Raw genomic sequence first — 16,352 nt, 5'->3', positions numbered from 1 at the left:
TCCCTCGTCCCGCTCCGCTCCCGCCGCCGCCCTCTCAGCCGCCGCCGCCGCCGCCGCCCGATCCTCCGGCCTCCGCCAGCAGCCCCAGCAGCAGCAGCAGCAGCAGCGGCAGCAGCGGCGACGACGACGACCGGAAGCGGGCGAAGGCGGGAGTCAGAAGGAGTTCGGGGAAGTGGGTCGACGGAGGTGACGTCAGGGGGGCGGGGCGAGGTAGCAAAGGGCGGGGCGGGGCGGGTAAGGGGGAGGGGCGGGGTGGTACCGAAGCCGGGCGAGTGAGACTTGAGTACTTAGGAGTCTGTGCGAAGTGCTTGGCAGCAGCTCCAAGGTAGGACGGCAAACTTAGGGTTTTGTTGTTTGGGGTTTTTTCACGTTGCCGGTCAACACTACTTTACTTAAGCCAACTTCTGTTTTATAGCCATGCAAACAAAAGTGTAAGTTTACTTGTAATTGCTCCGTATTAAGTATAGGGCAATGCCTGCGCTACATATTAGGGAAAAAAATCAGAGCTGAAGGGTTAAGTACTGTCTCCCAGTTTCCCAGTTTCCCTTTCCCGGGTAAACCACTGGTACCAGCTGTGTACTTGTGAATCCTCCCAGAGATAGTCCTTACACATACACATAATGAACATATAAACATTAAGAAAAGAGTAATAATTACCCATGTCGCAAGAATTAGTATTATGTTAGAGATAAAGGAACCGAAGCACAGGGAAAGGTTGAGAACAGGAGGTACCTGAAAAATCTAGATTTGGAACGCTATTCTTTCCTCTAGGGGTTCCCAAACTTTTCAGTCTCAAAGTTTACATTCCTAAGAATTATTGAGGATCCCAAAGAGCTTTTGTGTGTATGGATTTTATCTGTTTATAATTGCTGTATTAGAAATTAAAACTGAAATTTTAAAAAATGTTCACTAATTTATAAAATAATGTCATTACATGTTAACATGACATATGTTTATTTAAGAAGTTCTATTTTCCAAAGCAAAAATAAATCACTGAGAACAGTGGCATTGTTTTACATTTTGGCAAGCATTTTAATGTGTGCTTCATAGAAATCAGCTGGAGCCCCACATCTGTTTCTGCACTCAAACTGTTGTGATGTATTATTTTGATCCAAGTATATGAAGGAACCCCAGACCCACGCAAGTATGTACTTGAAAAGAGGAAACCTCACAGAACCTTGGAAGGGGTCTCCAGACCACACTTTGAGGACTACTGTTCTAGGCAGCATTGTCTCTGCCTGCAACATATCCAAGATGGAATTGAAAAGAGAATCATGAATACCACCAAATATCTACCATCATTCCCATTTTGTGAATAAGGAAACTGAAGGTACAGATATTGAGTGTTTAGCCCGAGTAAAACAGCTACTACCTCACTACCGAGAGAGCCAAACAGCTGCTTGGTAAAGATGGAAAGGAACGAGCTTACACAGTGAAACAAATACTGTGATTGGTGGTCAGGTTGGGCCAGAGCATGGCATGGAACCGATTTTGTGGTGAGTGGCCAAGAATTCAGGAAGAAGAACCTTTGACAGTCCCTAGGGTTGGAAGGGACTAAGCTCTCAACCTTGGAAGTTCTATGGCTTTGCGTATGTCAAGAAAGGATGCACTTTCCTGGGAAAAGAAAAGGTGAAATAGTAGTTTACATCTGTATAAAGCTTACAAAGTTTGTGAGTACAACATGCACCCCTCCTTGAGTTCTCTCTCTCTCTTTAAAAAAAATTGTTTAATATTCATTTATTTTTGAGAGAGAGACAGACGGAGTGTGAGCAGGGGAGGAGCAGAGAGAGAAGGAGACACAGAATCTGAAGCAGGCTCCAGGATATGAGCAAGCGTTCAGCACAGAGCCCGATGTGGGGCTTGAACCCACAAACCATGAGATCATGCCCTGAGCTGAAATCGGATAGTTAACCGACTGACCCACCCAGGTGCCCCTTTAACACTTTTTTTAAAAAAATGTTTATTTTTGAGAGAGTGACAAGAGGGGGAGTCAGAAAGAGAGGAACAGAGGATTTGAAGTGGACTCTGCACTGACAGCAGCAAGCCTGATATGGGGCTCGAGCTCACAAACCCTGAGATCATGACCTAAACTGAAGTTGGATGCTCAACCGACTAGCCACCCAGGTGCCCCAATACTTTGTTCCTTTTAGTGACTGATCATGTTCCATTGCATGGATATACCGACCATATTTTGTTTATCTATTCATGAGTTGATGGAAATTTAGATGATTTCTATTTTGGGGCTATTAGGAATCACACTGCTATAAACATTTGTGTGCAAGTTTCATGTGAGTGTATGTTTTCAGTTCTATTGGGTGTACACCCAGGAATGGAATTGTGGGGTCATATTGTAACTCTAGACTTAACCATTTGGGGGACTGCCAGGCTGTTTTTCAGAATGACTGCATCATTTCACATTCCCACTAACGGTGTATAAAGGTTCCAATTTCTCCACATCTTTGCCAGTACTTGTCATTATTTATCTTTTTGATTATAGCCATCCCAGTGGGTATGAAGAGGTGTCTTATTACGGTTTTGATTTGCATTTCCCTAATGAGTAATGATGTTAGTGAACTCATGTTCCTAGTGATGCTCCAAATAGATATTGGAGAAATGTCTATTCATATAATTTGCCCATTTAACCATTGGGTTGTCTTTTTATTGAATGTGACATGTACTTTATAAATATTCCCCAAACCGGAACCTTATCAAGTAGATGATTTGCAAATAATTTCTCTCATTCTTTGGGTTGTCTTTGCACATTTTTGATGGTATCCTTGGAAGCACAGAAGTTTTTCATTTCACTGAAGTCCTATTTATTGATTCCCCCGCACCTTTGGTTGCTTGTGCATTTGGTGTCCTAGCTAAGAAACCATTGCTTAAGCCAAGACCACCAAAATTCATGCCTATATTTCTTTCTAAGAGTTTTATAGTTTTAGCTCTTATTTCTAGGTCTTTGCTCCACTTTAAGTTAATTTTTGTATATGGAGTGAGATATAGGCTCACCTGGCACTGTTTGTTGAAAAGGTTATTCTTTCCCTGTTGAACTGCCTTGATGGAAACCTGCCTTTTTTATTTTAAATTTTTTATGGTTTTTTTTAAATTTATTTTTGAGAGACAGAGAGATAGTGCGAGCAGGGGAGGGTCAGAGAGAGAGGGAGATACAGAATCCGAAGCAGGCTTCAGGCTCTGAGCTATCTGTCAGCACTGGGCCTCAAACCCACAACTGTGAAATCATGACCTGAGCCGAAGCCGTACGCTCAACCGACTGAGCCACCCAGGTGCCCCGAAAACTGCTTCTTAAACTAGCAATCTGGGGGGAGATGTTCTCCCAAATGAGGAACTCGAGGAAGTGGGAAGTAGGTTAACAGAGTACTTTGAGAATCAGCTGAGCAGTGACTGCAGCCATCACTCATGTCCAATGTCTCACTCTTAAGTAATTTATGTACACCACTGCTTCATGTATTCCAGGCAGCAACCCTATACCACTAAACTCCATTATTATATCCATTTTACAGAAGGGGAACTGAGGCTCAAAGAAGCAGAATAACTTGCTGTATTAGTTACATGTCGCTGCATAACAAATTACTCCAAAACTTGTGCTTAAAACAATGCATATTTTGTTATGTTTGTTTATTTTTGAGAGAGAGAGAGGGAGACAAAGCATGAGCAGGGGAGGGGCAGAGAGAGGGAGACACAGAAGCCGAAGCAGGCTCCAGGCTCCAAGCTGTCAGCACAGAGCCTGACGCAGGGCTCAAACCCACCAACTGCGAGATCATGACCTGAGCTGAAGTTTGACGTTCAGCCAACTGAGCCACCCAGGTGTAAACAATGCATATTTATTCTGTCTCAATCTTTGAGAGTCAGGAATGTGAAAGCCACTCTCTCATGAGGTTGCAAATGAGGATGTTTGCCAGGTCGTTAGAGGATTTGCTTTCAGGCTCATTCACGTGACTGGAGGCAGGAAGCCTCAGTTCCTCACCCTGTGAACCTTGCCAGTGTTGTTTGTGTGCCCTCACAACATGGCAGTTGGCTTCCCCCTGAGTAACTGAACTGAGAGAGGGAACGGGGAGTGAGCTGCAATGAATCTCACAACCTGGCCTTGGAAATCACCTATCATCCTGTTACGTGTCTGTCACATTCTATTCATGAGAATCAAGTCACTAAGTAAGGCCAGCGTTCTCTGGAAAGGGAATTAGGCTCTACCTTTTGAAGGGAGATGTATCCAAGGATTTGTAGACATATTTTATACCCACCACACTTGCCCAAGGTCACAAAAATTATAAGTGTTTTAATAAGAGAGGCCCAGTGCGCAAGCCCTGGTAAATCTCTGCTTGCACCCCACTTGTTAATGGCCCTTTGGCCAAAGCAAGTCACATGACCAAGCCCAAAAGCAATGGAGAAGAGGACAAGAGCCTGTTAACCCGGAGTTAGAGTTCACTGGGGGCCAGCAATATAACAGTCTAGCACGATGCACTGCCTTTTATCTCCCCAAAATACTGGGGTCTTCTGGAGTTGTCTTTTCCAACTTGCATTGTCTCTATTTCCTTGAGGTTACTTTCTCGGCCTACTTTTAAGCCCCCTCTTCAGGTTAGAAGTGCTCCTCACGTGCCTGATGATGTTGGCTTTCCATTCATGAAGGGCTAAAATACTTAAGGAAGCTCTGTGGCCAAGGGGGAGGCTTGTCTCAGAGGGAGAGTCCCCAAATGTCAGTATCTGTAGATGTTTTCTCTTCTGCTGATTAGTGTTCCCCCCAAAAAACCTCCATTTTCCTGCCAGAGGAATGGAAGTCTGGGCCTGGGTTCTGAAAACCATGCTCCCTGGGTCGTGCCTGGAGTGCCTCTCTGAAGACCAGGTGTCCCCACGACCTGCACCTGCCCTATCTATTGTTCAGCCTCTCTCGAAGGTAAACGTCCCATCGTCTGTGGGTGTCACGGAGGGAAAGGCACTTGGCTGGGCAGGATAGTGAAAGAGATTTGGGGGTCCTTTTAAAGACTTTAAGCCAGTCCTCCTCTCTCCAACCCCACCTCGCACCCCTGACCACAGTGGTATCTGGAACCCCTGATTCATGAGCCTTCCTGGAGTGCCGATAGGAACTGGCTGCTCCGCCCCCACGTTTCCCACTCCGTGGAGTCAGTCACAGCTCCTCTCTCTGCTCTCCAACTTCCAGAATGTTGTAACCATCACTGGTCCTCTGCCATATCCTTTCTTGACTTCTTAGACCTTATGGGTTTATGCTTAAAAAAAAAAAAAAGAAAATCTTCTGCTCTCATTTAAGGGGGAATCTAATGGGAAAACATGTAAATAGCTAAACACATATGTTTACCTGCTTTCGTTTAAATGACACAACACATTTTTATTTTTTAAATGTTTATTCATTTTTGAGAGAGAGAACAAGCTGGGGGCGGGGGTATCAGAGGACAACACGTTTTTAAATAGCCTATCAGTTAGGAGTCAGTTGTAATAACAAAAGAGATTTATTCAGAAAAGTAGGTGCTTGAAACAAACCAGATGCACTAGAGGAATGGGCTCCAGGCTGGGCCTCCAGGAATGACCCTCAGAACCCTGCAGAACAGACCCTCCAGGAGAGCTGCGACCCGGACCAGAGTCAGGGAAACTAGGGAGTGAGCAGCGCTGTCCCAGCTGTGGACCCCGCCTTCGCCACCATCAGAGATCCTGGAGCTGCCTTCAGACTCTTGGCCTCAAAGCCACATGGAGCTCGCTAGATCTGTCCAGAAAATGGATGCCCGGAGCAGCAAAGCCGCTTCCCCCCACTACTTAACTCAGTTTTGAATCTGAGTCTTGTATGAAGGCATCTGACTGGTGTAACCCTGACCCCTGAAACACATCCGGGGGGGTCTTGCCATCTTTCAGCTTTCCAGCCTCTACAATGCGAGAAGGTACAGGCAGAAGGAAGTAAGAGCAGGTGTCCAGTGCACCCTCTTCCTACCCACTACAAAGGGTAGGAGAATGTGGATATACATTGTGGAATTGGACACTAGGATCCGTTCCCTTGTTCTTCTCACCTCACCTAACTTCCTTCCCCCTAGCCTTTAGTTCAGGGTTAAACTCCAGGGGCGCCTGGGTGGCTCAGTTGGTTAAACAACCAACTCTTGATTGCAGCTCAGGTCACCATCTTGCGGTTCGTGGGGTCAAGCTCCGCACTGGGCTCTGCTCTGATAGCACAGAGCCTGCTTGGGACTCTCTCTCTGCCCTTCCCTCATTCACGTGCACTCTTGTTCTCTCTCTCTCTCTCTCTCTCTTTCTCTCTCTTAAATAATAATGAATAAATAACCTTTAAAAAAGGACTTAATTCCAGAAGCATCCCCTCTGCCTTTGGTCGTGGGAGGTGGTGGGGGCAATTAACAAACTGTTTCTGTAAGAGGTCAGAGAGCAAATACTTTAGTATTTTCAGGCTAGATGGTCTCTGTCACAAGTATTTGACTGTTGCTATAGTGAGAGGGAAGCCATAGACCACATGTGTGTAAATGAGTGTAGATCCAGTAAGACTTTCTTCCCAAAAGCAGGCAGCCAGCTGGATTTGGTCGGTGGGACATAATTTGCAGACTCCCATCTTCACTCATACTGTCTACCGACTCAACAAATCCTTACTGAGCATCTACTATGTGCCGGGTGCTTTCTGGGGGAGGGGATGTAGCACTAAACAAGGCAGAGGCGCCCCAGGTCCCATGGAGTGAACATCCTACCTGGAGTGATGGTCTCTTCCCCCACCCCTTCCCTGCCTAACCCACACTCTTATTTAATACTCCATTTAAATGTTTTTTTAATGTTTATTTATTTTTGAGAGGGGGGCAGGGAGGGGCAGAGAGAGAAGGAGACATAGAATCCAAAGCAGGTTCCAGGCTCCGAGCTGTCAGCACAGAGCCTGACACTGGGCTCGAACCCAGAGACCATGAGATCATGACTTGAGCCGAAGTCGGTCACTCAACTGACCAAGCCCCTTTAATACTTCACTTAGGCTGACCTTCCTGGACTTTCCTCTCCCCAGCCAGGGTTGGCGCTCTCCCTCTGAGCTCCGGCAAGGCCCTGTGCCCACTGAGGACACTTGTACCGACCTTGTGCGGGAGCATCATCTGCTTCCGCATCTGGTCCCGTGCAGGATGGCTAACTCTACAAGGATGAGAACGTCCTTGACTCACATCCCTCTGGGGCCTGGCTGTGCTGACCTGACTTGCAAAAAGCTTTTTGGAAGCCGAGACATAAACAGCAGACGCAGTTGTGGGCAGATTGGTCTGGTGTGGCCCTATTCAGATGAGAATTTTTGTTTCTCAGGCCAGCGATGGTGAAATTGAATTGCACCCTTCTCCAGTGCACTTGCTTATGAGTTTGGACAAATATTTCCATTCTTGTGAACACCACCACAATCAAGATGTAGAGTAATTTCATCATACCCAGAAGTACCCCTGACCCTTTTTGCAATCAGCCATGGCCCTGTCAAAGCCCAGGCAATCACTGATCTGCTTCCTATCACTTTGTCGTGACTTGCTTCCTATCATGATTAATTTTGTCTATTCTAAAACTTTATTTAAATGGAATCATACCATATGTATTATTTAATATCTTGCTTCTCATGCATCATGATGTTTTTCTTGTATGAGTAGTCCATTCCTTTTTGTGGCAGAGTGGTAGTTCACTTATGAACATACCGCAGTCTGTTTGTCAGATGAGAATTTAAAGATGTCTCTCCTCCTCCCCCAGAGCCTACCATGGGGGACTAGGAGGGTCTCCTGTGGCTTCAATTATACTAGTTGGGTATTATCTCTGAATGAGGTTATCTAGATAGTTGGGGACTGGGAAGCTGCCAGTGCAGTTGTGACCCCTCCAAACCCAGGGCCCCTAGGTCCATACCTGAGTTACTGCCATTGACCATGCCAATTATTGATTGAACATGCAAAATATACCCCATTTAGACAGCCCTTTCTTAGAATGTTTAGCATTTGTTAATATAATTGAAGTTGCAAAAAAAGGAAATGGAAATGGCCTTTGTGTCCCCGACCCAGGGTTATCCTTCCTATACTCTTCAGTCGTTAGTCACCCTTCCTTTCCAAAACTCATTCCTTCTCCCTAAATTTATCTGGTGCCTCTGTTCCCTCTGGTTCTGCCTTTCCCAGGGGCAGAGGGAAGCTGGCCTCACCTCCTGTGATGAGGCCATCCACACAAGATCTGTATCATCATAAGGATAATCACCCCTTATCTTTGGATAACACTTTTCCACTTTACAAAGCACTTTCAGACCATTATCTCACTTAAGCTGAGCCACAGCCCTGTAATGGAAGCAGACTGCTTATTATTCTCAAGTACGTTTTACAGATAAAGAAACTGAGGCTCAAAGAAGTTATGACTTCTCTGAGAGGCCGTGCAGCCAGGACCCAGGGAGCTGGGACTCATGTTCCGGCTTCTGGCTGGCCATCACGTGCATTTTCTCCTGCACCTGTGGCTTCCTGCACTGTAAAGAGGACAAGATGTCCCTTGGGTACTCATTCTTTATTGTCACATTTCTGAATTCATTGGGCAAAGATCAGCATTCATTTCCTGAGCTCCTGAAACAGAAGAGACAGAATGTGTTCTGAGGGTGATAACAATTATAGATAATTTTATAGGCATGCAGGCTGAGTCAGGTGCTATAGTAGGCCTTCTAAAGACCTTATCTCTATATTCCCAACTGCCATACAAGGTAGGTATTTTTATGCATGTTTTACAGATGAGGGAGCAGCCTTAGAGAAGCTAACTTGCCCAAGGTCACCTACTATATTTCTAGAAATTCTCTAGCCTCCTACCAGGTTGGGGAACATTCTGCTGTGCCTAGGCTTTGACATGCCTTGATTCAAATGCTGGCTTTCCCACCTGCTTGTTGTATGACCATGAACTTTGAAGCTATCCCGTCGTCTGAAATGGGAGGATGAAGCCCTCATTCACAGAGTGCTCTTCTGAGGGTTACATGTCTGGCCCAGGCAAGGTTCGGCCAATGGGAATGGTGGTTGGTTAGGCACCAATCTGACCCAAGAGGGTGCCAGGGGCCATGAGGCTGGGAGACGAGGGGCAGGTAGCATGGCAGCATGTGTGACTGTTAGGTATGCCCGAGTGGCCATATTTCAGTCTCAACATTCCCTCTTGTGGAAACCTCTTTTGGAGGTCTTGTCAGGTGATGCCAACAGAAGTCTGTAGTTGCAGACTTCAGAGAATGAGGTTCGGTTTGTTCAAGGTTAGTTCAGCATAATAAAGTCCTCCATCCAAGTCAGTTCATTACCTGCCTGTTTACTACAACACAACATCTGTAGCTCCTGCCTTTCTCCCTCCCCATCGCAATATTAAGTAGAAGATTCTTCCTGGGTACAGCCCTCCCTGTACTCCCCCCACCCCTGCCTGCAGGGGGAAGGTGGGCACTACGCTTAATGCCACACCACATCTTTTGAAATGAAAATGCACTTCATCCAAACAGTGAATGGCATGCCATGCCAGGTGCCAGAAGGCAAAGCACCCAGTGTACAGAGCTTGAGAGCCAAGAGTGGCTCCTGCCATGGTGAAGCAAGAAGTACTCTGCCCCGAGGAGCTTCTGCTCTCTTTCAGGTAGAGCCCAGAGTTTTCAGTAAGAACCCTTTTATAATGATGAGGTAGGTGCTGTCAGATTCAGGGTGAAAGAGCCCGACTTCAGGAATCTTATTCTCCCGGCAGACTCTAGACAAGACACCTGGCTTCCATCTCTCCATCAACTAATTCATTCAGAATTATGTACTCAGATGCTGGTGTGGCCTGAACTCTGGGTTTGGAGGTGAACAATGGCAAACCTAATGGAGTTTCCATCTAGCTCTGGGACTCACTTGCCTTGGTAACAGCTCCTTGCATCCAGGTCTTCTGGATGGATTTGGATGGGATTATTTATCCATCCACTCTGAATTCAGCTCAGAAGCCCTGGGGTAGCACTGACTGGCAGTGTATATTGGATTTCATCACCACCCTCTCTCCCATGGATTCCTATTATTTTTGAAATCTTGAGTGAGGCCCTCCATGGTCTGGCATCAGCCCCTACTTTTCTCCCTCTCATTTTCTGTGCTCCTGTCCCTCACATGGACCATGCTCCCTTTCATCACAGGGCCTTTGCACGTGCTGTTTCCTTTGCCTGGTTGTTCCCTCTGGTGAACAGATTTTAAGGTGGCCCCCATGATGTTCACTTCCTGGCCTTCACACCCTTGAGTGTGGGGGAACCTGTGACTTGTTTCTAACCAACAGAATGTAGCAAAGGCTATGGAATGTCACTCCTGTGATTATGTTAAGTTATGTAAGACTCCATCTTGCTAGCAGACTCATTTAAGAGTCCCCCACCTCACCCCTGCCTCTCACTCTTGCTCTCACTGGCTTTGAAGGAGCAAGCTTCCATGAGTCCTGCTGTCACAAGAAACGAATTCTGCCAAAGCCTGAATGAGCTTGGAAGTGGATCCTTCCACCGTCAAGCCTCCCTGTGAGAATGCAGCGCTGCATCACACCGCTGATTGCAGCTTTGCAGAGGAGCCAGCTAAGCCTTGCCAGGACGCCCGACCCACAGAAACTGCGAGATAATAAATGTATAAGTCACTAAGATTTTGTTTAAAACAAGGAAACTTGTATAAATGTGTTACTATTTTCTGTATGCAGCATAGAAAACCAATATATTCTCTAATATTCATCTAGTTGACTTCTATTCATTCCTTTACATCTCCATTCCACTCCAATGCCTTTTCTCAGGGCAGCCTTTCCTTCCCTCTCTGCCAAGGCCCAGGCTCCTATTAGAGGCCCTCAGGTCACTGTGATGACCTGTCCAGGTATAGTTGTGTGATTAAGTACTATGTGCCCCTCCACTGGACTCTAAGGTCCATGAAAGCAGTCTGTTATGGTCTCTGCTTCTCTCCAGGCACTAGCACAGTGCCAGGCACATGAGCGTGCTCAGCAACTGTCTGGGGAATAAATAATAATTTTTCAGGAGGAGTCAGGATGAGTGCAGTGAGAGACAGGGATTGCTCAGTGGTTAAACTTAGAGGAATGTGGATAATGTCCTAAGAATTCACTTTTATCACGACCTATCTGGACAACTGATGCTAACCTTGCATTTTGGGGTGTCCTTGATGGGAATAATGTGTCCATACAGCAGTCACACTGAGCCACCCCCAGGGCTTGGCATGAGTGTGTTTCTCTTGGAAGCCCCAGACTCCTTCCTTCTTTCAGAAGAACACTTTGTATTTCGATCACCAGGCAACTCTCTTAACAATGTCCTCCCTTTGAGTGTCTACTCTGAGGACAGAAAACACAGGGGTAGGAAGAAGGGGTGGGTCAGGGGAGGGAACTCCAGCTTGGCAGTGCGGGAAGGCCCACACAGTGCCAAATAGCTTGCCCCCATAATAGATAAATGGGTGAGTACATGGCGCTAGGTACTAGATTGTGTCCTCTTTGCCCCCAATCTTTGTGTTGAAGTTCTAACCTCAGATACATATTGTATTTGGAGATGGGGTGACTATATTTGAAGGTGGGACCTAGAAGGAGGAAATCAAGGTTAAAAGAGGTCATAAGGGTAAGGCTTTAATCCTTAAGGCTTTTATAAGAAGAGGAAGAGCTATGAGAGCTTTCTCTTTATGTGAGGAGGGAGTGAGAAGGTGTCCAGCTACTGGCAGGAAGAGAGACCTCACCAGAAACCAAATCAACTGGCACCTTCCTCTTGAACTTCCCAGCCTCCCGGGCTATAAAACGACAAATGTCTGTTATTTAAGTCAACCAATCTATGCTATTTTTGCTATGGAAGCCTGAGCAGATTACGACATGGAGTTATCCAGAAGGCTCTATTCTATGTTGTAAAAATAAGGTTGAGGAGCCTCAGAGTTTAGTCTTGTGTTCTCCTGTATCTTCAATGGGATTTTTCCTGTCTCCTCTGATTTTTTTGGCATCAAAGTTTAAACATGCCCAAGTCTCTCAGCTTTAAACACCCCTCTCTGGGACCCAAAGCCCTTCCTCGCCATGGCCAGGTTTCCCGTACTACCTACCAGCCAAGCTTCTGGAGTCGTCTACACTTGCTGGTTTATCATGCTCTCATTTCCATTTATTCACTCTTCAATCACCTCAGTGAGGCCTCCACCCGGCAGTAGCTCAGAAGCTGCTTTGATGTCCCATCCAGCAGACACATGTTGGTCCTCAGCTGACTGTTCTCTTCTTCTTCTCAGCCCTTTCGGCTTCTTGGAGTTTCTGGACACTGGTCTCTTCTACTTCCCTCCGTCCCTTCCTGGCATCGCCTTTGTGGTCTTTGCCTGCCATCTGCTACTCTTCTGCCCTCGTGGAGATGTTGATGTTCTCTAGGTTTTGCCCTCGATCCCCTTCCGCACTCACCCCGCATCTCTGTCTGTTAAGCTCCCTCACTCCTTTATGCTCCAAGCACCCACTGATGGCTTCCAAACCTATAGTTTCAGTCCAGATTCCTTGCTGAACTCCTGGCCCGGATCTAACTGCCTCCTGGGTGTCCCTCAAGCACATCTAACTGTACATCTTGTAAGTGGAGCCTGCTGTCTGCCCCCTCTTCCTCCTCCTCCATATTCTCCCCCTGCCTCCTACCCCCTCCCACCACCACCACCACCACCACCACCACCACCACCAACACCCCACCCCCTGCCTGCCCATTCCTGGAACATGAGACAATATCTTCTGATCACTCCAGCCAGAGTCTAAAGGTCAGTCTCCATTCCTCTTTTCCTCACTCCTCAGCTCTAGTCAGTCCCATGACCTGCCTTTTCTGCCTCCTAAATGTTCAGGTTCATCCACCCATTTTAGTCTTCTCTGCCTCTTAGTCCAATATGGAGAGCCTGAAAGACTCTTGACATGCCTGTTGCCTCCGTATGGCATTATTTTAATAGCCAAAGGGAAAGGTTTAATGGAGGCACCAAGGAAAATTTATTTTGCTCCTTCTAAAGCTGCAGGAGAAAAGTGGATTGCAGGGTTTAGTGGATCTTTAATGAACTATGTGTCACTGGGGGCACTTCAGGTAAGAATACTGTTGTGTGGTCTACTGCTTTGGGTGTGACATCAGGCTGGGCCAGAGGTGGCACTCTGGTGACCACATCTAGCTCACAGATGCATTCCATTTGGCTCATATATGGTTCAAAGTTGTTTACTGAGTTTCCAACATTAAATACCTGGAGATTTCGGGGATGCTTGGGTGGCCTAGTTGGCTAAGCATCCAACTTCAGCTCAGGTCATGATCTCATGGTCTGTGGTTTCAAGCCCCGCATCGGTCTCTGTGCTGACAGCTTAGAACCTGGAGCCTGCTTCAGATTCTGCATCTCCTTCTCTCTCTGCCCCTCTTCCACTAGCACTCTCTCTCCGTCTGTCTGTCTGTCTCTCTCTCAAAAGTAAAGAAGCAATAAACAAAAAGTTTAAACACCTGCAGATTTCAACATAAGAAAATGGATGTCTAGCTTTTCTGGAAAATCAGATTTAACAATTCTGGGCCCAGAGCACAGGATCTGGACTGGGAGCTGACAGAGAGCTGCTGTATCCAGTGGCCTGTCCACAGTCGTCACTGGTGGCTTTGCCCACTCATGGTACTGCCTGGACCCTGGAAGCATCCGAGTTTTACTAAATCTGAGCCTGTATTCTCTGGTGTCTGTCCAGCCTGTGCTTTTACACTATTGTATCAGCATTGGAGAAAGTTCCCTTGGGATTTCCTCTAGGCTCTGCTCTGTCACGAATCCTGGTAAAGCCCCTTCCCTACCCTCCGCAGTAAGAGGCGTTACTGGACCTGTCTGCTTTTTCCCTCCCTCCACTTCCCTTTCCTGTCCACCCCACTGGTCTTCCTGCTTTGGGTACTCTTGTCGTTCAAATCTTCGATGTCTGTGGCCCACTCAGTTCCAATATTGCATCTCTTCGAAGCCCAGTGTCCTCAGGCATTTCTGTAGAGGATGTGTACTCGTGTCTCGCCGTTGCTCTGGAAGTTACATGACTTGTAGAATAACACATGGGAAGATAGGTGAATGGGACGTTCTCATATGAAGGTTCTGAATGTCCTCCTAGCAGTGGTAGAGGAACTAACAGCCACCCACGGAGGCGCTGGACTGGTTAGGAATGCTTTCAGCTGCAGATAAGAGAAAAATGTCCTCAACATCCTGAATAAAAGCCACAGAACCAGATACACAGAGCCTTGAGGCTGCTGGAGTTCATTCAGGGCCTCTGTTACAGTTAGAGAACTATCTTCATCAGATTCAAGGCAGGAAGAAAGTTGTCTAATCCACAAAGTAAATACTTGCCCAAATACTCCCAGTTGATTTCTGTTTTTATTCCACTGCTGTCATGGGTGCCCTTCCAAAAAACATATGTTGGTGTTCTAAGCATCAGTACTTCCGAAGGCGACCTTATTTGGAAATTGCATCTTTAAAGCATCAGCCACGTTTAAGAGGTTGTTAGAGTTGGTTCTAATCCAATACAACTGGTGTTCATGTAAAAACCAGGGAAATTTGGACAGAGACAGACACGCACAGAGAGAAGGCCATGTAAAGAAACAGTGGAAGAAGGTAGCCATCTACAGGCCGAAGAGAGAGTCCTGGAGCAGAGCCCGTCCTGCCAACGCTCTGCAGATCTGTGAGACAAGAAACATCCACCAGTTAAGCTACCCAGTGTTTGTACCATGTTAATGGCAGCTCTAAGAAAGTAGGGTCGGGCAGACCATGATGCAAGGCTTCCTCTGGTTTCAAGAGAGACAGAGAAGGCAAGTGTTTCATTGACATATTGCAGCCCCAAACAAAATGGGATTCTACTGAAGAGAAGAAAGAAGGCAGTAGATGTTGGAAGGGCCACCAGTAGCATCAGCCAATATCTTGGGGAGCCAGGGACAAGAAAAGCTCATCTACAAGAAAGGGTGAAGAGAATGAATGAATGAATAATTTCCTGGCTATTGATAAATAAACAGTTGGTTAATAAAGACTCCCCAAGCACATAGGGTCTCCAGCCTTGTGCCGTGTGGAGGCTACTTCCACAGGCAGTCTCTGCCCTTCCCTTGAACAGCTTGTAAGTAAACTGCAGACACAAGATCTATATTTATGGATCATATTTTCCTGGGCCCCAGAAGTCTGAGCATGAAAAATAAGGTTTATTCCTTTTTTAAAAAATGTTTATTTATTTATTTGGAGAGAGAGTGAGCACAGACAAGGGAGGGACAGAGAGAGAGGGAGAGAGAGAATCCGAAGCAGGCTCCGCATTATCAGCATGGAACCTGACATGGGGCTTGAACCCATGAACCGTGAGATCATGACCTGAGCTGAAATCAGAGTCAGACGCCCAACCAACTGGGGCCAGCACCCCACCATTTATTTCTTTGGCTTAGTCCCCATCTCCTGAATTGTGGGAACCCTTGCCCCAAAACCCTCCCTCTGGCAGAGACCCTAATTGTTCCCCAGTATCCATTTTCACCTTCTTCTTTTTCATAGTAAAATTCACACGTTTTGGCTGAGCATATGGCCACTCAGCCATGGACTATGTTCCCCAGCCTCCCCTGCAAGCGAGGTGTGGTCACATGACCAAGTCAGGGCCATGGGGTGTGAACAAAAGTGATGCATGCAGCATTTGGGTCATCTCCTTAAAGGCGAAGTGGATTGCTCTGGATGTTTTCTAACTCCAGTAGAAGCCTGGGACCCAGAGGTGGAAGAAGCATATTGAAGATGACACAGTAACTGGCCATGTGGTTTTTAGATGACTTTTGGAGCAGACCTGTCAACCTTCCCTAGATCACCTGTTTCAGGAGAGAGAGAAACAGATTATTTTGTGTCAGTGGAAGTATGTTCAGGTCTTCCTTATAGCAGCCTAGCTGTATCCTAGTTGATGTACCCCCTGAGAATAAAGTGGGGGCATCCCATGGGTACTTGCGGACACAGTGACCTTTAATGCAGCATGCGGGGGGATACTCTCCACTGTGACATGTCTTACATGTGCTTTGTTTCCAAGTCACATAGCAAGTCTGTCTCTGGCTTTCAATATCTCACGAGGACCCAGGAGCTAGGGGAGGGGCTAGGGCAAGGCCACACCTAAAGAGGTGCTTTGAGGCTGTGCAAGTGTGGGATTGGCAGTGGAGAGTGGCTCCTTCAATTCTGTTCCCTGGGAGCCTCTGGTACCACTCCCCAGTCTAGGACTGCCAGAAGGTATAGCTTCATGGGGGTCACCCTCTTTGTCTCTGAGGGCTCTTCTCCTGTCACATGCTTTCGACCAGGGCCTTGGACCAGTGAGACTGCCGCCTGAGCTCCAGCCCTGGTCAGTCTCTGGACCTCCTGACTCTATCTCCAAGAACTTGTTGGACAGCTCCCAATGGATGTCCTTCTCAATGTGCCCTAAAT

General features: G+C 46.8%; 1 long non-coding RNA gene across 1 annotated transcript in view; it reads left to right on the top strand.

Moving 5' to 3' along the window:
- Nucleotides 1-252: 252 nt before the first annotated feature.
- The window catches only part of LOC115285497, a 21,704-nt gene continuing 5,604 nt past the window's right edge, over nt 253-16,352 (top strand). The window contains exon 1 of the long non-coding RNA XR_003905547.1: nt 253-325. This is a non-coding gene — a long non-coding RNA (uncharacterized LOC115285497). The remainder of the gene's footprint in view (nt 326-16,352) is intronic.

Source organism: Suricata suricatta, chromosome 2 (genome assembly GCF_006229205.1).
Source record: "Suricata suricatta isolate VVHF042 chromosome 2, meerkat_22Aug2017_6uvM2_HiC, whole genome shotgun sequence".
NCBI lineage: Eukaryota > Metazoa > Chordata > Mammalia > Carnivora > Herpestidae > Suricata > Suricata suricatta.
The sequence above is the reverse complement of the archived record's forward strand: the minus strand, read 5'-3'. Positions and strand labels throughout refer to the sequence as shown.